The following is a 14,324-nucleotide window of genomic DNA, read 5'->3' on the forward strand; positions in this document are numbered from 1 at the left end:
GAGCATGACTAGTTGGGCCATCGGGATGGGACTGCGAGTGACAGGCTCTGCATGGAGATGCTGAGAGCCCTCGTGGGTTCAGGTTCTGCCTTTTCTTCCCTCCTGGCCAGCCTGCCAGGCCCAGGTAGGGGCAGATCCAATGGCTCCTTCCCAGAATAAACATGTGTGGCCAAACCACAAAACATGTAACAGGGGCAAGGCACAAACCTTTGTTGTTGTTAGCCACTGAGATTTGGGAGTTGCTTGCAGCGTGATCTAGCGAAAGGAGGTGGATACAGCCTGCATTGCTGCAGTGAATCCTAAGACCAGCCCTGGGGGGGCAGGTACTCATACACCCATGTTCAACATCGATACTATAACCCCACTAAATCCTGGCCCAGTAGTCTATATGGCTCCATGTCCACACAGAGTCAACGCTAAAGAAACACGGGACATGAGCAAAACTAATTAAAAGGGAATTTTATTCTTATGTCTTTAGAAGAAAATTTAAAGGCAGTCCAAAGGAAGCTCTTAATGCCATTTCCTCTTCCTCTGCTACCTCCTTTCACCCACAGCAGCTCCCAAGCACTTCGCAGGCTCCCCCCCACCAGCCCTTCCCTTCCTGGGCTCCCCATGGCTCTCTCTCCTCTCTGCTCCTTCCCTGCCTGCCCTAGAGGCAGACCAGTTTTCTTCCTGCTAAAAATGGTCTTGGGAGAGCCTTGCTGGGGGACTCATGATCTACTCCTGTTTTAGGAGAGACGCTTTTGCACCCTGGAGATCACACACCCTTTGACCCCCCAGTCCAGCTGTGGCTCTCAGAGAGACTGGGGGACTTGTTTCCTGCCAACCCCAGAAAGCGAGAGTCCTTGCTCAAAGGAGATTGAAGCTAGAGTATGGGCCGAATTCTCCTTGATGGGCAGGGAAAGAGGCAAAGGCTGAGACAACCCCAGGTTAATAGTATCTGCCCTGTTACATTAATGATGATGATGATGATAATAGAGCAGCTAATATCTGAGAGTTTCCCGACCCCAGGCATTGTCCAAGGGGTTATAGACACATTGACTTCATTTACTCAGAACCGAAGTTCAGAGCTGATTCTGAACCCTTGGCCTGTGCATGTAACCCCTTGCCATGTTGTGCTGGTGCCTTTGGATCACTGCTCTCAAGCCTCCAGTGGCTTCCTGGGGCCCTTGCATACACTCTGGCCCCGAGCATGGCCAAGACATCCTTCTCCTAGGTTCCCACGTCTTTCACTGGCTTCATCCCATCCACTCCATGTCTGTTCACGTCCCCCACCTTTCCTTCATGGTGCCAGCCCTGCGGGAGGATACTTTTTGCCTCTGCTCCTGTCGGTTGGCCTGATTAAGGGCATTGATCCTGCAGATCATGTTAGGCTTTGGCCTGCTTCCTCTGGGAAGCTCCCCCTGGACACGAGCCCCCTTGTTTTCCTTGTCATTGCTGTCTACTGTGTCTTTCCAGTTCCATTTGTGTCCCCAGGGCACAGCACAGGCCAAAGATGTAGCATGTGCTAAGCAAATATTTGTTTAACGAATGGAGGATTGATGTTTATTTATTCAATTCGTATGGATTGGATTGTTTGGTTACTTGTATTATTTGGTGAAGATTCCTGGCGCATGGTTCCAGGCCACATCTGGATTCGATATCTGTAGTCAGGGGCTGGAAAGCCTGTGATGAACAACATCTTCCTTCCTGCCTGGCACTTGACTTTTTCATATTTGCCACATGAGATGTTTTACCTTTGTCATCTCCTCCAAGGCAGACCAATTTTTTTCCCATTAAAAAAAGTTTTGAATACCCCTTGTCCGGAGAACTCAATAATCGTTTCTTCAAGAGAGACATTTTTCACACTTGTAAAGAAGGCTTCTGTTCACGGCCAGTGATCCATCATCTTCCAGAAATGATGAGATGAGTCCGAAGCCCAGAGAGTGATCTACTGGAGTCACAGATTTGTCACGTCACATTCTCAGGACTTCAGGAACCTGTGACAGCAACATGAATGTCATTTTATCAAGGGGTGAAAAGAATTCTTTTGCAACTTGTAGTTTAAAAAGAAAAACACCTAAAAGGAAAACTAACACAAAATGGCAAGCATTAGATGCCTCACCTGGAGTCTTTCAGGCTTCCAAGGCCGAGGAAGAAAAGCAGGGAGACACATAGCTTCTCATAGAACCTTGGAGTTTGCATGTTTGCTGCATCAGAGGAGTGGGCCACATTCTCTGTGCCTCCCCAGGGTTCTGGGCACTTGGCACAGAGAGGGTTTGGGTGGGAATGGGTGTGGGAGAGGGAGAGTGGGAATGGTCTGGAATCCTGCTCCTTTAGGTCATTTCTGTCCCCACCGATAGATGCTTACTGCTAATTCGGACTTGTGCTTCAGCTAATTTATCCCAAGGACAGATTGGTAAAGGGGCATGATGCACAGCTGCTCCTGAGAGAGGAGATTCTCTCAAGCCCTAGCAATATGCTTTAGTGGATGTATTAGGCTCTAAATCAATAATTCCTCAGAAATTCAGAATTTTTACAAGGATGAACTAATATTTATTGTGTGCCAAGCACTATGCTAGAGATTTTAAATTGGTGGTTCCCAACTGCATCAAAATCACCTGGAAGGGGGATGCCTGGGTGGTTCAGTGGTTGGGCATCTGCCTTTGGCTCAGGGTGTGATCCTGGGATCTGGTCCCGCATCGGAGTCCCTGAGAGGAGCCTGCTTCTCTCTGCCTGTGTCTCTGCCTCTCTCTCTGTGTCTCTCATGAGTAAATAAATAAATCTTAAAAAAAAAAAAAAAAAAAAAAAAAGAATCGCCTGGAAGGGCTGTAAAACACAGACTGCTGGGCTGCCTCCCTCGAGTCTCTGACTCACTCGGTAGTTCTGAGGTGGGGACCAAGAACATGCATTTCTGACAAGTTCCCAGGTGAGGCTGCTGCTACTGGTCCAGGGGCCACACATTGAGAACTACTGCCTTGCTGTGTTCTTATTCCAGCCTCACAAGAATGGAAACCCTTGAAGGTAAAGCACCTAATTCGAGGTTACATTGCCAGTAGCCTCAGAGTGGGGATTCTAGCCCAGCCTGGGCTCATTCCAGAGGCTCTTCTCTTTCCGGTAGCTGCTCAATCTTTCCATTGCATTAATCTGCCCTGGGAACTTTGCAGTAACAAAACCACAAAACCCAATCCCAAATGCATAAAGGACCTGGTCCTCATGTAGCCCACTGCTACTTCTATTTCTCTCAAAGTGACAAGCTAATGAGATTTAAGTGGTATGGCAAGCAAGTAATGATCCATGCCTGCAAATCAAATGCATGGCTGGACTAGGTCTTGAAAGTCTGATTTCTGCCTGGTGGGGAGGTCCCAAGGCCATAGCATATTTTAACGGATGCACAGAGTGATCAGGACTGAGTTTTCAAGTGGCCGGTGGCATGGCGAATTGCCATATTGCTTCCATGTGCCAGCAGCCGTGTTTCTGCATGGCAGGGAGTGTATGCACAGCCCTGGCTCTGCAGGGGCCTCTAGAGTGGCCTCTTGGGAGGCTCTGACATCGTGGAACCTTGCTTAAAAGCTGCTGCATTTATAAACAAGCAGAATGACAGCTGCCAGACAGCTGGGAATCTACAGCCTGAACCAAATGGGCCAGCAGTGTCAGATAAGGAGAGGGGCTTCGTTTTTAACTTCACAAGGCTGAGAGAATGGCATGCGACATTTGGCCTTTCAAATGGCTTCTACACAATGCAGACATCATACCGAGAAAAGTTTACGCATACATATCTATCTTTTTGAGTTGCTTTGGAACCCGTGAACACATGCCCATCAGCTGCATCCTCTTCCATTTCTTTTTTTTTTTTTTCCTCTTCCATTTCTTGAGCAAGGTTGGCACATCGGCATTGTGCTGCTTGTGATGTGGCATTGACTGTGAGTCAATGGGGGGTGGGTAAACTCCTCAGTGATTGAGCACCATTGTATATATGAAAAGATGAAAATATTCCTAAAGTACAAGAGGTCTCCTTACCTAGAGACAAAAAAAAAATTATCAGAGGGATCAGGTTCACTTTTTAACATGATTAAGAGATTTTTATGATGTTTCCCTTGCAAAAGTTTACTTCTCAAACAATGACAATGAACTTAAAAAAGATAATAACCAAAAAGATAAGCTAAACTCGATGAAGGGAAATAAGCAACATCTTATTCAGGCATTAAAAATGAAAAATAATCATGAAACAGACTCAAGTCCTTTAAAGAGTGTAGACTGAGTAAAAGCTTGAAGAACTCCTTAGAAGAAAAGTCTTCCAAATAAGGTTAGGAGCTCTGCTGAGCTGAGCCAGGAGAATGGAGACACATATACATTTTTTCAGTGGGAGGAGAAACATGTGCCTCTATTCTGGGTTCCAGCAGAAACCATTCCCTTGGCTGGTGGCTACCACCCTCCCGGGCCTCCCATGACCTGCTTTTCCTTTAGGCTTCTCTGGGGGTGTGCCCTGCCAATTCAGAAATACTGATTTCAGTGTCTGTTGCTTTTTATAAAGCCAGTAATGGATAATAGACAGAAGGACAGAATGACGAGTGTAGATTCGGCACATCTCATTTGCAGGCACGTGAAGAGGACCTAGAGTCCTGTCATCATCCATTTGGCCAGGACACGCGATGGTCATCCCAGACAAGCACCGTCAGGTAGTCCACTTATCTCTTTAAGCACAGGAACTTGAATTCCCTCTCAGTCATATTGGACTTTCTAAAAGACACCACACTACTACTCTGCCTTATGTCTCTTCCTTATAAACAGAAATTATTTATAGTATAGGGATACCTTCCAGAATTACCCTAAAAAGCCCAAGCTTGTCAATCTTTTCTATTCTATTCATTTCTGCTCCGCATTATTCTTGTTGTCTTTTCTTCTTTACTGGTTTGTCTGTTTTTGTAAGTTATTCCTTCTCGTTCTGTTTTTTCTTTCCTTCTTCTTTTATTTTCTATCTTTTTCTTTCCTTCCTGTTTTCTTGTCTTTCCTTTTTTCTTTTCTTTTTCTTTATTCTTCTTTCTTCTTTCTTTCTTCTTTCTTTCTTTCTTTCTTTCTTTCTTTCTTTCTTTCTTTCCTTTCCTTCCTTCTTTTTCTTTTTCTTTCCTTTTCTTTCTTTCTTTCTTCTTTCTTTCTTTCCTTTATTTCTTTCCTTCCTTTCCTTCCTTTCCTTCCTTCCTTCCTTCTTCCTTCTTTTCTTTCTTCTTTCTTTTCTTTCTTTTCTTTTCTTTTCTTTTTTTTCTTTTCTTTTCTTTTCTTTCTTTTCTTTTCTTTCTTTCTTCTTTTCTTTCTTTCTGCCAAATTTCCCTAAAAGGAGAAGCAACATCTTACCTTTCTTCTCAGTTACTGTGAGAAGGACTGGGGAGGATGCATGGAGCAGAGGTGGAATGCTAATATCAGGGTTGGAGATTGTTGTCAACTCATTTGACACACAGTGTGAGTCAGGCAACTCATAATGACTCTTGAAGAAATACCTGAAAAGACATATAGTTTATGAGGGCTAGTGCTTCTAAAAGTAATTTTGTCCAGAAATTTGAGAAAGGGGAACCTCCCTGGGTTTTTTTTGCTTTACGTTCTTAACTATCTTTAGCCCATCAGATTATTACAGAGGAAGAAGGTGTCCCCAGCCAAGCCTTGGCCTTCACTCTTCATTCACCTGGAGTTGGGCACCTAGAAGTGGTCTCAGGAGTGGCTTATTTTCGTTTCTGAGCTGGGAGTGAGGGCTTAGGTGGTGGCAGAGCTGCTGTGGGTCTCACGGGCTGAGAAGGCCGCCATCATGTCTCTCCATGTCTTCCCAGTCAGTTCATTTCCCTTCAACCTGTAGGCCTAGTTTTCTGATCTTCCCACTAGTTGTTTGCCAACTCAGGATTTTCAAACTCAGGCAGTTTTCAATGGCTCTAGCCTGAGTTTTAACAGCAGCTCTCTGATGTGCTTCTTCCCCCGTGTTATTGTTCCTTCCTTGACATTTACAGCCATATTCTGTCTTTGTACATGTTGCTGACAGTCCCTTGTGCTGCACAACAGTGATTTCCAAAGTGGCCTCTAAAGATCACATGAGTTCATCCTCAGAATGGGCTGAGGGAAGTGAGGGCTTCCAGAAACAGGGATGGAGAAGGTCTTCTCAAAATTTTGCAGTCAGTGAAAAATACAAGATCTAAATTCAGATTCCTAGACTCAGAATCACAGAATTTCAGACTGCAAAAAGCACATAGGAAACTTGTGCCATACAGGTGTGGAAACAAGAAGTCCAGAGAGAGAAACTGGTTGGCCCGTGTGTGGCAGAGGTGGGGATGTGAGCCATGTGTTCTGATTCTGAGTTTAATGTTCTTTTGCTGCCTCCCTATCTCATTTCCCTTTGATTGCTGGAGTGCTTTCATTTCCAGTGGAACAATTTCTTAATTACTGTGGCCTACCAGTTGGGGCAGAATTAAAAAGGTACCAGCATATTAACATCCATGGCAGAAGCATTTTTAAAAATATAAAACCTAATTAATGAAGGGTCCTGGGAGATTTTTTTCATTTCCCCCTCCCATCCCACTGCTATGCAAAGCTTACCAAAGTCTTAAAAGATGTCAAAAGAACTACTTAACTTTTCACCATGGAAACTATTTGGCAGTTCCAGAATGAGATTTTTTTTTTTTTTTGTAACATTAAAGAGTATTATAAATCAAAGAAAAAGCATTTTACCTTTTCTCACATTAGAGGGAATAAAAGGAATGAAAGAAAATGTGTGGTGGGAGGTGGGAGGTTCTTATACTCCCCGCAAGAAACTCAGGGTCACTGTCTCTTCATTTGTGTAAGAGCATGTTTGAACCTTGAGCCCAGATTACAGGGTGAACCTTGGCTCCTGATCTTACTAACTCATTACTCCTAAGTTAGCTTTTCTTCCATTTACTCCTCTAGTACTAACACAGCACTTTACAATGTACAGATTACAGCAGGAATTTCTCTGGGCACACAGGGACATTCTGACTTCTTAGCATTTGAAGAAAAACTCAGGCATCGTTTGATCCCTGTGAGTGGTCCAGTTTCATTCGATTCTCACAGAACTCACAGCTTCATTCATTCGCCTGACCAGTGACAAGTTCATTCCTAATCAGTTTTCTTTCTTCTAATAAAAAGCTAACTAAGGACGTTGGCTGAAAGTCAAGAACTTCTGTGAAAACCAGTCATGCTCTGTAGTTAGGGTTGCCAAATATTGCACAGGCTATATTTATGCTGAAAAATTATTTCTTGTTAATCTGAAATTCAAATTTCACAGAGTCTCTTGTATTTTAATTTTAATTTGCCAAACCCAGTAACCCTATTTGAACTATGGAATAGATATCCTCTGAAATTTTGTGTTTGGATAAAGATTTTTTGAATAAAATACATTAAATATTTTGAGGAACTAAATGTCAATCTTTTGATAAAGATATGCATAATAAATCTAGATTTTTATACACCTGGCTCGCCTTAGGTGTGGTATACCTGTTTGCGTTTTATAAAATCAGTTTTTAAAAATGTTCATTTTACATATTAGCTGCTGATCACCCTCCCTAAATTATTATACTGGCTTATAATTTGTAGATTCTAAGGCACAGTTTAGAAGTATATCATTGTCCACTCACTTATTTATGAGCACTATGTCTATGGTATAAAATAGGCTTTATTCATGGGAAGCATCCAAAACAGAAGTGTTGCTGTAAGAGTAATTAGAGTTGAATTTAAAAGGATCAGTTTCTCTTTAAGGATTGTCCTAAAACAAAAACAAAAAAGGTTGTCCTAAAAGTCTAAATGAGGGAAATTAGCCACAAATTATACTACCTTATAATTTGCAGACTCCAAGGCACCGTTTAGAAGTATACCATTGTCCACTCACCGTGTACCTCTTTCAGGGAAAAGACAAGCCTGTTGCGAACTTTGTGAGATTTTTTTGAGCTCTGAGTCATTAGCCCAAAGAAGTTTCATCATGGACTTTGGTAACCACAGTTAAGAACATTTATTTAATGCTTACTGTATGCCCATCCATATATGTGCTTCCTGTATGCATTATTTCATCCAGTCCTGATAATCCAGTGAGCTGGGTCCTATTGTCATCTCCATTTTACAGATGAGGAAACAAAAGGCCCTGCACTTTGCCTCTGGTTTCATAACTGGGAAGTGAAAGTGCTAGGTTCCAAACCCTCATCCATCTCCAGCATGCTTTCAACTGTTGCCTCCCAAGAATGTTTCCTACTGATGGACGAGGTGGGGCTTGCCATGGGAGAATGGCTGGTGTAGAGACTTACTGTGAAGAAGGGAGACTCTAGAAGGCCTCCCATAATCAGCTGGCAGAGATCGTTTTTGTAGCACCTCATAAAGACCTCACAGAACGTGGAGACAATTGTCTTTGCTCTCTTAAAAGATGGATTTGTCCATAGCCTGGGATTTCAAGATTTATCAGAAGAAAATCAGAAATTGTTTACAAATGCTTTGATATTAGGGTGTCTGTTGCCTTTGTGTACATAGGAATCACTGGGAGGACTGTATGAAGATTCCTGAGTCTATGCTTAGAGCATCTGACTAAGTTCTAACTCAGCAGTTCTGCACAGGATCTGAAAAACAGACTTGCTGCCTACTGTTTTCTTGCAGAAACCCCTGGTTCCATGTGGGTGCCAATGGTTACACACTTTGAGAAACCCTGCTTGAGCAGGGGCAGGTTCCTAAGGGGCAGGGATGTGTCTTACCGATCTTTGTATTCTTGAAGCTAGAAAAAGACCCAATACATACACCTAATGTATAGGTGTATAGACCTAATACATGTGACAGGGAATTGAATTACAAGGAATGAGGAATGGGAAGGGTTTCTGTCAACATTTGGGGCTACTGGGAATAACCAATTCTAATTTTAATCATGGTTAAAAAGTTTTCTTCCAGCTTTTATGAGTGCAGTGTTGACTTTGATCTCTAGGTTCTCCATCTCCAGTGGATGGTGGCAAGGGCAGGGGGATGGTGGTGATGAGCATATATTTATATTTATGTTCAGCGAAATCCTTATTATGTCTTATCAGCGAAACCAGGGCACATACTTGTTAGTATGTGAATTTATATCTGTGCCTTCCTCCTTTCCACAGCTGACACGGGAGATTAGATTCAAGCTTTAAGCTTGTAAAAAGCCTTTGAGGGATACCTTTAATGAGGAACTGAGTCTTTTAAACTCAAGTCTAATTACTTTTACAGCAATATTTCTATTTTGAATGCTTCCCATGAATAAACTCTCTTTTATGTCATTGATGTAGTGCTCATCCCTCAATCTCTGCAGAGAGAACACCTAACACATGGCCTGACCGATCGACCCCGATGAGAAAGCCAATGACTCTCTTCTGCTTGAGCAGCAGCCTTGATTTCAAAGATCACCAGGAGAGAAAAGCTTGGATCCCATGTTTACAAGCCCTTGAAAATGTTCCTATCTTTTCTCTGCTATTCAGCCACTTGTTTCTACTCATGGAGACTGACATGCAACCCAAAGCCATAAGCCTTTCAGCATGGTCTCCTATGAGAGCAAAGACAATTGGAAACATGATTGTGTGTATTTTAGTTACATGGCTATATCCTTTTCAATGTCCAATATTTGATGGAAGCCATATGAGCACTCTGGCAATGGCATTTTTACAAATTGGATTTGATGATGTGACTCTAAGGAAATACTTTGTAGATTATCCCATTACCATAGTGTAAAAAACACCTAAAAAGCATCCCAGTTGGTGTAGGAGAAATTAAATCTTAATTTGTTTCCACTAATGCCCACTGCAACACTATTTTATTTTATTTTATTTTATTTTATTTTATTTTATTTTATTTTATTTTATTTTACTGTTTTTCTGCAGACAGCATATTTTTGGCTAAAGATAGCAAGGCAAAATGGGAAGAGTTCTAGATAAGGAATTAGGAGGGATTCACTAATTTACCAAGCTCATTTGAGCTTCATATTGAAAATGCCTCTGTGTCCTCCTACCTTGATAGAAGCGTGAACTCTGCTCACTGACCTGCAAAGCCTTCTATGAATGTAGAGTGTTAAAATTTTGGTGTCCACACATCAAATAAGTGTGGGTGAGAATATAAGGCTGACGTGTGGGTGGGTAGATGTGGCATGAATGAATTCCTTTTACCACAGGAAGAGACTATGCACCCTATACTCCATCCCTCTAGGATAGACATGGACTGTTGTCATGACCATCCTTTGTATTGGGTTCTGGAGAATGTGGCCAGAAACCTTCAGCTACAAAGATGAGCATAGGGAAAGAGCACAGGTTGTGATCTAAACTAGAGGCCCAAATAAAACAGATACGAGATCTGCCCTGTGTGGCTATGGGCAAGTCACTTAATCTCTCTGAATTCCCATTTTCTCATCTGCAAGAGCCATCCTGCAGGACATCTGGTGTTAGAAAAGACCTTGCACATTGCAGGTGCTCATCAAATCAGAGTTATTAAATTACTAGCAGTGGTTCTTTGGTGTTGGGTTTTAGCTTGACATTTTTGCTGCCATAATCTTTGTTCAATTATTCTAGCAAGTATTTAGTTATACTAAGTCAAACTCTTTTTGATGCTTCTCCATTGGCTCTTCTGTGCTGTGAACATGGTGCACTTGGACCCTTAGATCTTTTTCTCATTTTTAGCATCCAGATGGTTCTCATCAGTATTGGTGAACAGTGATTAAGATGGATGAAGAAAAATAGGAGAAAGGCCAATAAAATCATTAAATCCTTAGAAATTAAGGAACTAGAATCTCTGAGGCAGTATGGGCACTGGTGTCAGACAGCCCAGGTTCAAATGGTGGCATCATCGGCTACTTGCTTGGTGATCTTGGGCAATTGGCATGACTTCTTTAACATCTGCTCATTAATAAAATGGACATAATAATAATGCTTACATAGGACACATGTGGGATACTCATAGAATGATTATAAGAATTAAATGGAAAAATTTGTGTAAAGTGCTTAGGGTAGTGCTGGGTAGGCAGCTATCCTTTGATAAATGTGAGCCAATGTGAAAAAAGTGTAAAAAAGCTGTAGGTAAAAGCTTAAAAATGACTCAAAGACTATCTCCTAGTATATTATGCAAAACATAGAGTGTGATAGAAAATAAGAATAAATTGTAGCAAGACAAATTTAGATCATCATTAAAAATAACATGACTCTAAGGGTGATTAAACACTTGGATAGAATTTTTTCCTGCTTCCGATTTCTTATAGTTTTCTCCTTCCAGTTCTTAGCTTTTCTGGAGCTGCATATTAATAGAATAGCAACCAAAACAAAGCTTTTAAAAATATAGTTAGAGACATTTGCTCCAAATACAACTCACAGCAAATAAAATTATAGTCAATAATACTGTAATTTATAGAACTTAAAAGTGCTCCTGCAGCTTAAACCAGGTTCTGAAGCTTCCACAGGGACTGGCTGGGATCTAGATGTAGCATCAGCAGATGACATTACAGACAAATACACCTACCAGGTGGTGAGATACAGAGGGATAAGCCAAAGAAAACCATCAAACTGAAGAGGGGTTATCAACTGGGCAAGGAAGATGGGTGCCCTCCCTGGTTATGTAACCAGTAGTTGGCAGAGAGTGTACTGGATTCCTTGCATTTGCTGTTTGTTTTTTCTTCATAAGAATACATTCCCAGGAACCTGAAGTTCAGAGAGTAAGTCAAATAACTTCCCCCAGTGGCAGAGTTAAATAGTGGTGTTCAAATGAGGGTTCCTCTGATGCTGCAGGTGGTGTACATAAGGTACAAGCTATAGAGCTACTCTGGGTGAAGGATTAGAAGTGGTACCCAAAGGACGGATGAAGAAGCTCTGGGAGACGGGCTTGGTGGCAGAGCTGGGAGCTGAGCAGGGTTCTGATGATGGGATATCAATCAGGCTCTATGCAGGCAAAAGAAACCTACTTGGGCCCCTTTCATGTAATTGGAAGGATACTGGGGGCTCATGGAACTGAAGCAAAAGCTGAAGAGGAAGAGAGCTAAGGCAGAGGTTCTTCGTGCAAAATGAAGAAGCTAGGAAATAAAAGGTGACCACATTCTCTGTCAGCTATATTGTCAATTCCATAGTTTTTAGTTCTCAGATTCCCTAAACAAACAAACAAACAAGTCTGATAACAGAATCATTCCAGCAATTTCCTTGTGTTGTCTTAGGCCAGCCTTACAATTTCCTTTTCAGTCGAACGTGTGCCTTCTGAGATGACCACTGGGGAATTTGAAACATAGACTAAGTTTCTCCCGAATGGCATACAGGGTGAAACAGAGGGCAGTGACATTGGGGGCCATGGTGGTGGGGGAAGAAGTCATGTATGTGAGACGTAGAAGAGGCCCTTAGGTATTTATGGTTGAGGCAGAAGGCAATGTGGGGCTCCTGACAGGTGAGCCCAGTGGATTTGGGGTGAAAGGACATCCCCAATCTTTTTTTAAAAAGATTTTTATTTATTTATTTATTAATGAGAGACACAGAGAGAAGCAGAGACATAGGCAGATGGAGAAGTGGGCTCCCTACAGGAAGCCCTCTGCGGAACTGGATCCCCAGGACCCGGGGATCACGCCCTGCACCAAAGGTAGATGCTCAGCCACTGAGCCACCTAGGCGTTCCAGGCATCCCCAGTCTTGATGAGGAACATTTTCTATAGAGGGATGAGGAAGCAGGGGATGCATCCTTTGGGTTATTAATTATAACTGGAGTTCTGAGCTCTGGTTCTCCCCTGCTTCGTGCTGATTTGAGAGAATTGTAGCACAGCTATCTGGTTGATCAGGCTCCTGGGGCTGTGGAAGACACAGTTTCACCCAGGAGGGTGAGTGACGGGTGTGGTTACTAACAGCATCCTTAATGTATCTGTTCCAGTCAGTGCCAAATGAGAGTAAGCAGGAGCTGAGAGGTTCTTTGCCAGTGTCAGGGTGAGTAGGGTGGTGGTTGGGAGAAGATATGGCAAACCTTGTGTTTGAGCAACAGCAGGTGCACCTGGGCTGTGCTCTAAGCTATCTGTGGTCGGGCTGGTCTCATCTAGGCAAGCAGCCAGGAGAGGTGCTAGTGAGACTGGTGGGAGGATGATGCTTCTCTGCGATGAGGCACAGGGACACCTTCCTTCATGAGCTGCCTCGCATGCGGACACAGGTGAAGGTGTGCCTTGAGAGACTCCCACCAGTCTCACTGGTGGAGTCACTCAAGACTCCCCTAAAAGACACTCATCCTGTTTGGGAGATTTATATCCTGATCCAGCTTTCTTAAAAGAATGCCATTAAAGCTTTTTGTCATGAATGAAATGAATGTGGGCTGGAGTATGTGTTGCTTCTATAATTATGTTAAAGAAAATATTGAGAAGTTTCAAGCAAAGCTCTGACTGCCTTGTCCCCCCAACCCCCACCTTCACATCAGGTCTCACCTCTGCAGTGTGCCCAGCCCCTGCCCCACCTTCTCAGGGATCTGCTCCCCAACTCTGCAGCCATGTGTCCCCTGCTCATGTGACCCCAGAAGGCAAAGTCACCTGGTCCGGTTTGTTCTGTCTCTGTCAGTCTCTGTGTCTGTCAGCCAATCTGCCTGTTTGTCCCTCTCTCTCTCTTGGTCAGTGTCTCCTTCACTTGTCTTCTTGTCTGTCCTCCTTTCTCAGTTCTGCTCTCTCACTCTTAGGGAATGCACCATTTTTCTCCCATTACATTTTTACTTCTCTCCTCACTTAATTTCCAGTTTTGGCTCTCTCAAAGAGCTTTAAAAACGAAAGTCAGCCTTGGCCCCAACTCTACATCCTGCCTGCATTGCTGAGCCTCTTCTGTCTCCCTGTTGCTGGTTCACTCTTCCCACAGACCCCGGCTCCTGGCCCCCTGCACTGTACCTGATTGTCTCCATCCACCTCTTGTCCCCTGGCTGGGCAGTGGGGTGTTTCTTCTGGGCCAGTTGTACCAGACCAGTTATTTGTACACAGCAGGGCCATCTGCAGTTGTCCTTAAATTATGATTTATGAGGGATGTTCATGGCTCGGCTTCTTTGGGATCCACTTTGTCAGTCACTTCATCAGAACTCTGTCTGGTAAATTGCCTCTTCTTTCATGATGCCAGCTGTGAGTGACTGTGTCCTCCTCTAACCTTGAGCCCATTGGTTCCTCCTGCGGCACTTCTTCAACTCTGGCTTGGGCCGTGGTGATGTCTGCCCATTCCTTTCTGGCACTAGAATGGAAGCGACCATAGGATAGGAATAAACATGGGAAGGAACCGAGCATCTTAATAAGGCTCTGCACAGTGTCTGGCACACAGATGGCCCAGAATAAAAGATTCTGGCATTGTTTCAGTTGGGCTAATCTGAAAAACTTGCAGGGCTCCTTTT

Source organism: Canis lupus, chromosome 25 (genome assembly GCF_003254725.2).
Source record: "Canis lupus dingo isolate Sandy chromosome 25, ASM325472v2, whole genome shotgun sequence".
Taxonomy (NCBI): Eukaryota; Metazoa; Chordata; class Mammalia; order Carnivora; family Canidae; genus Canis; species Canis lupus.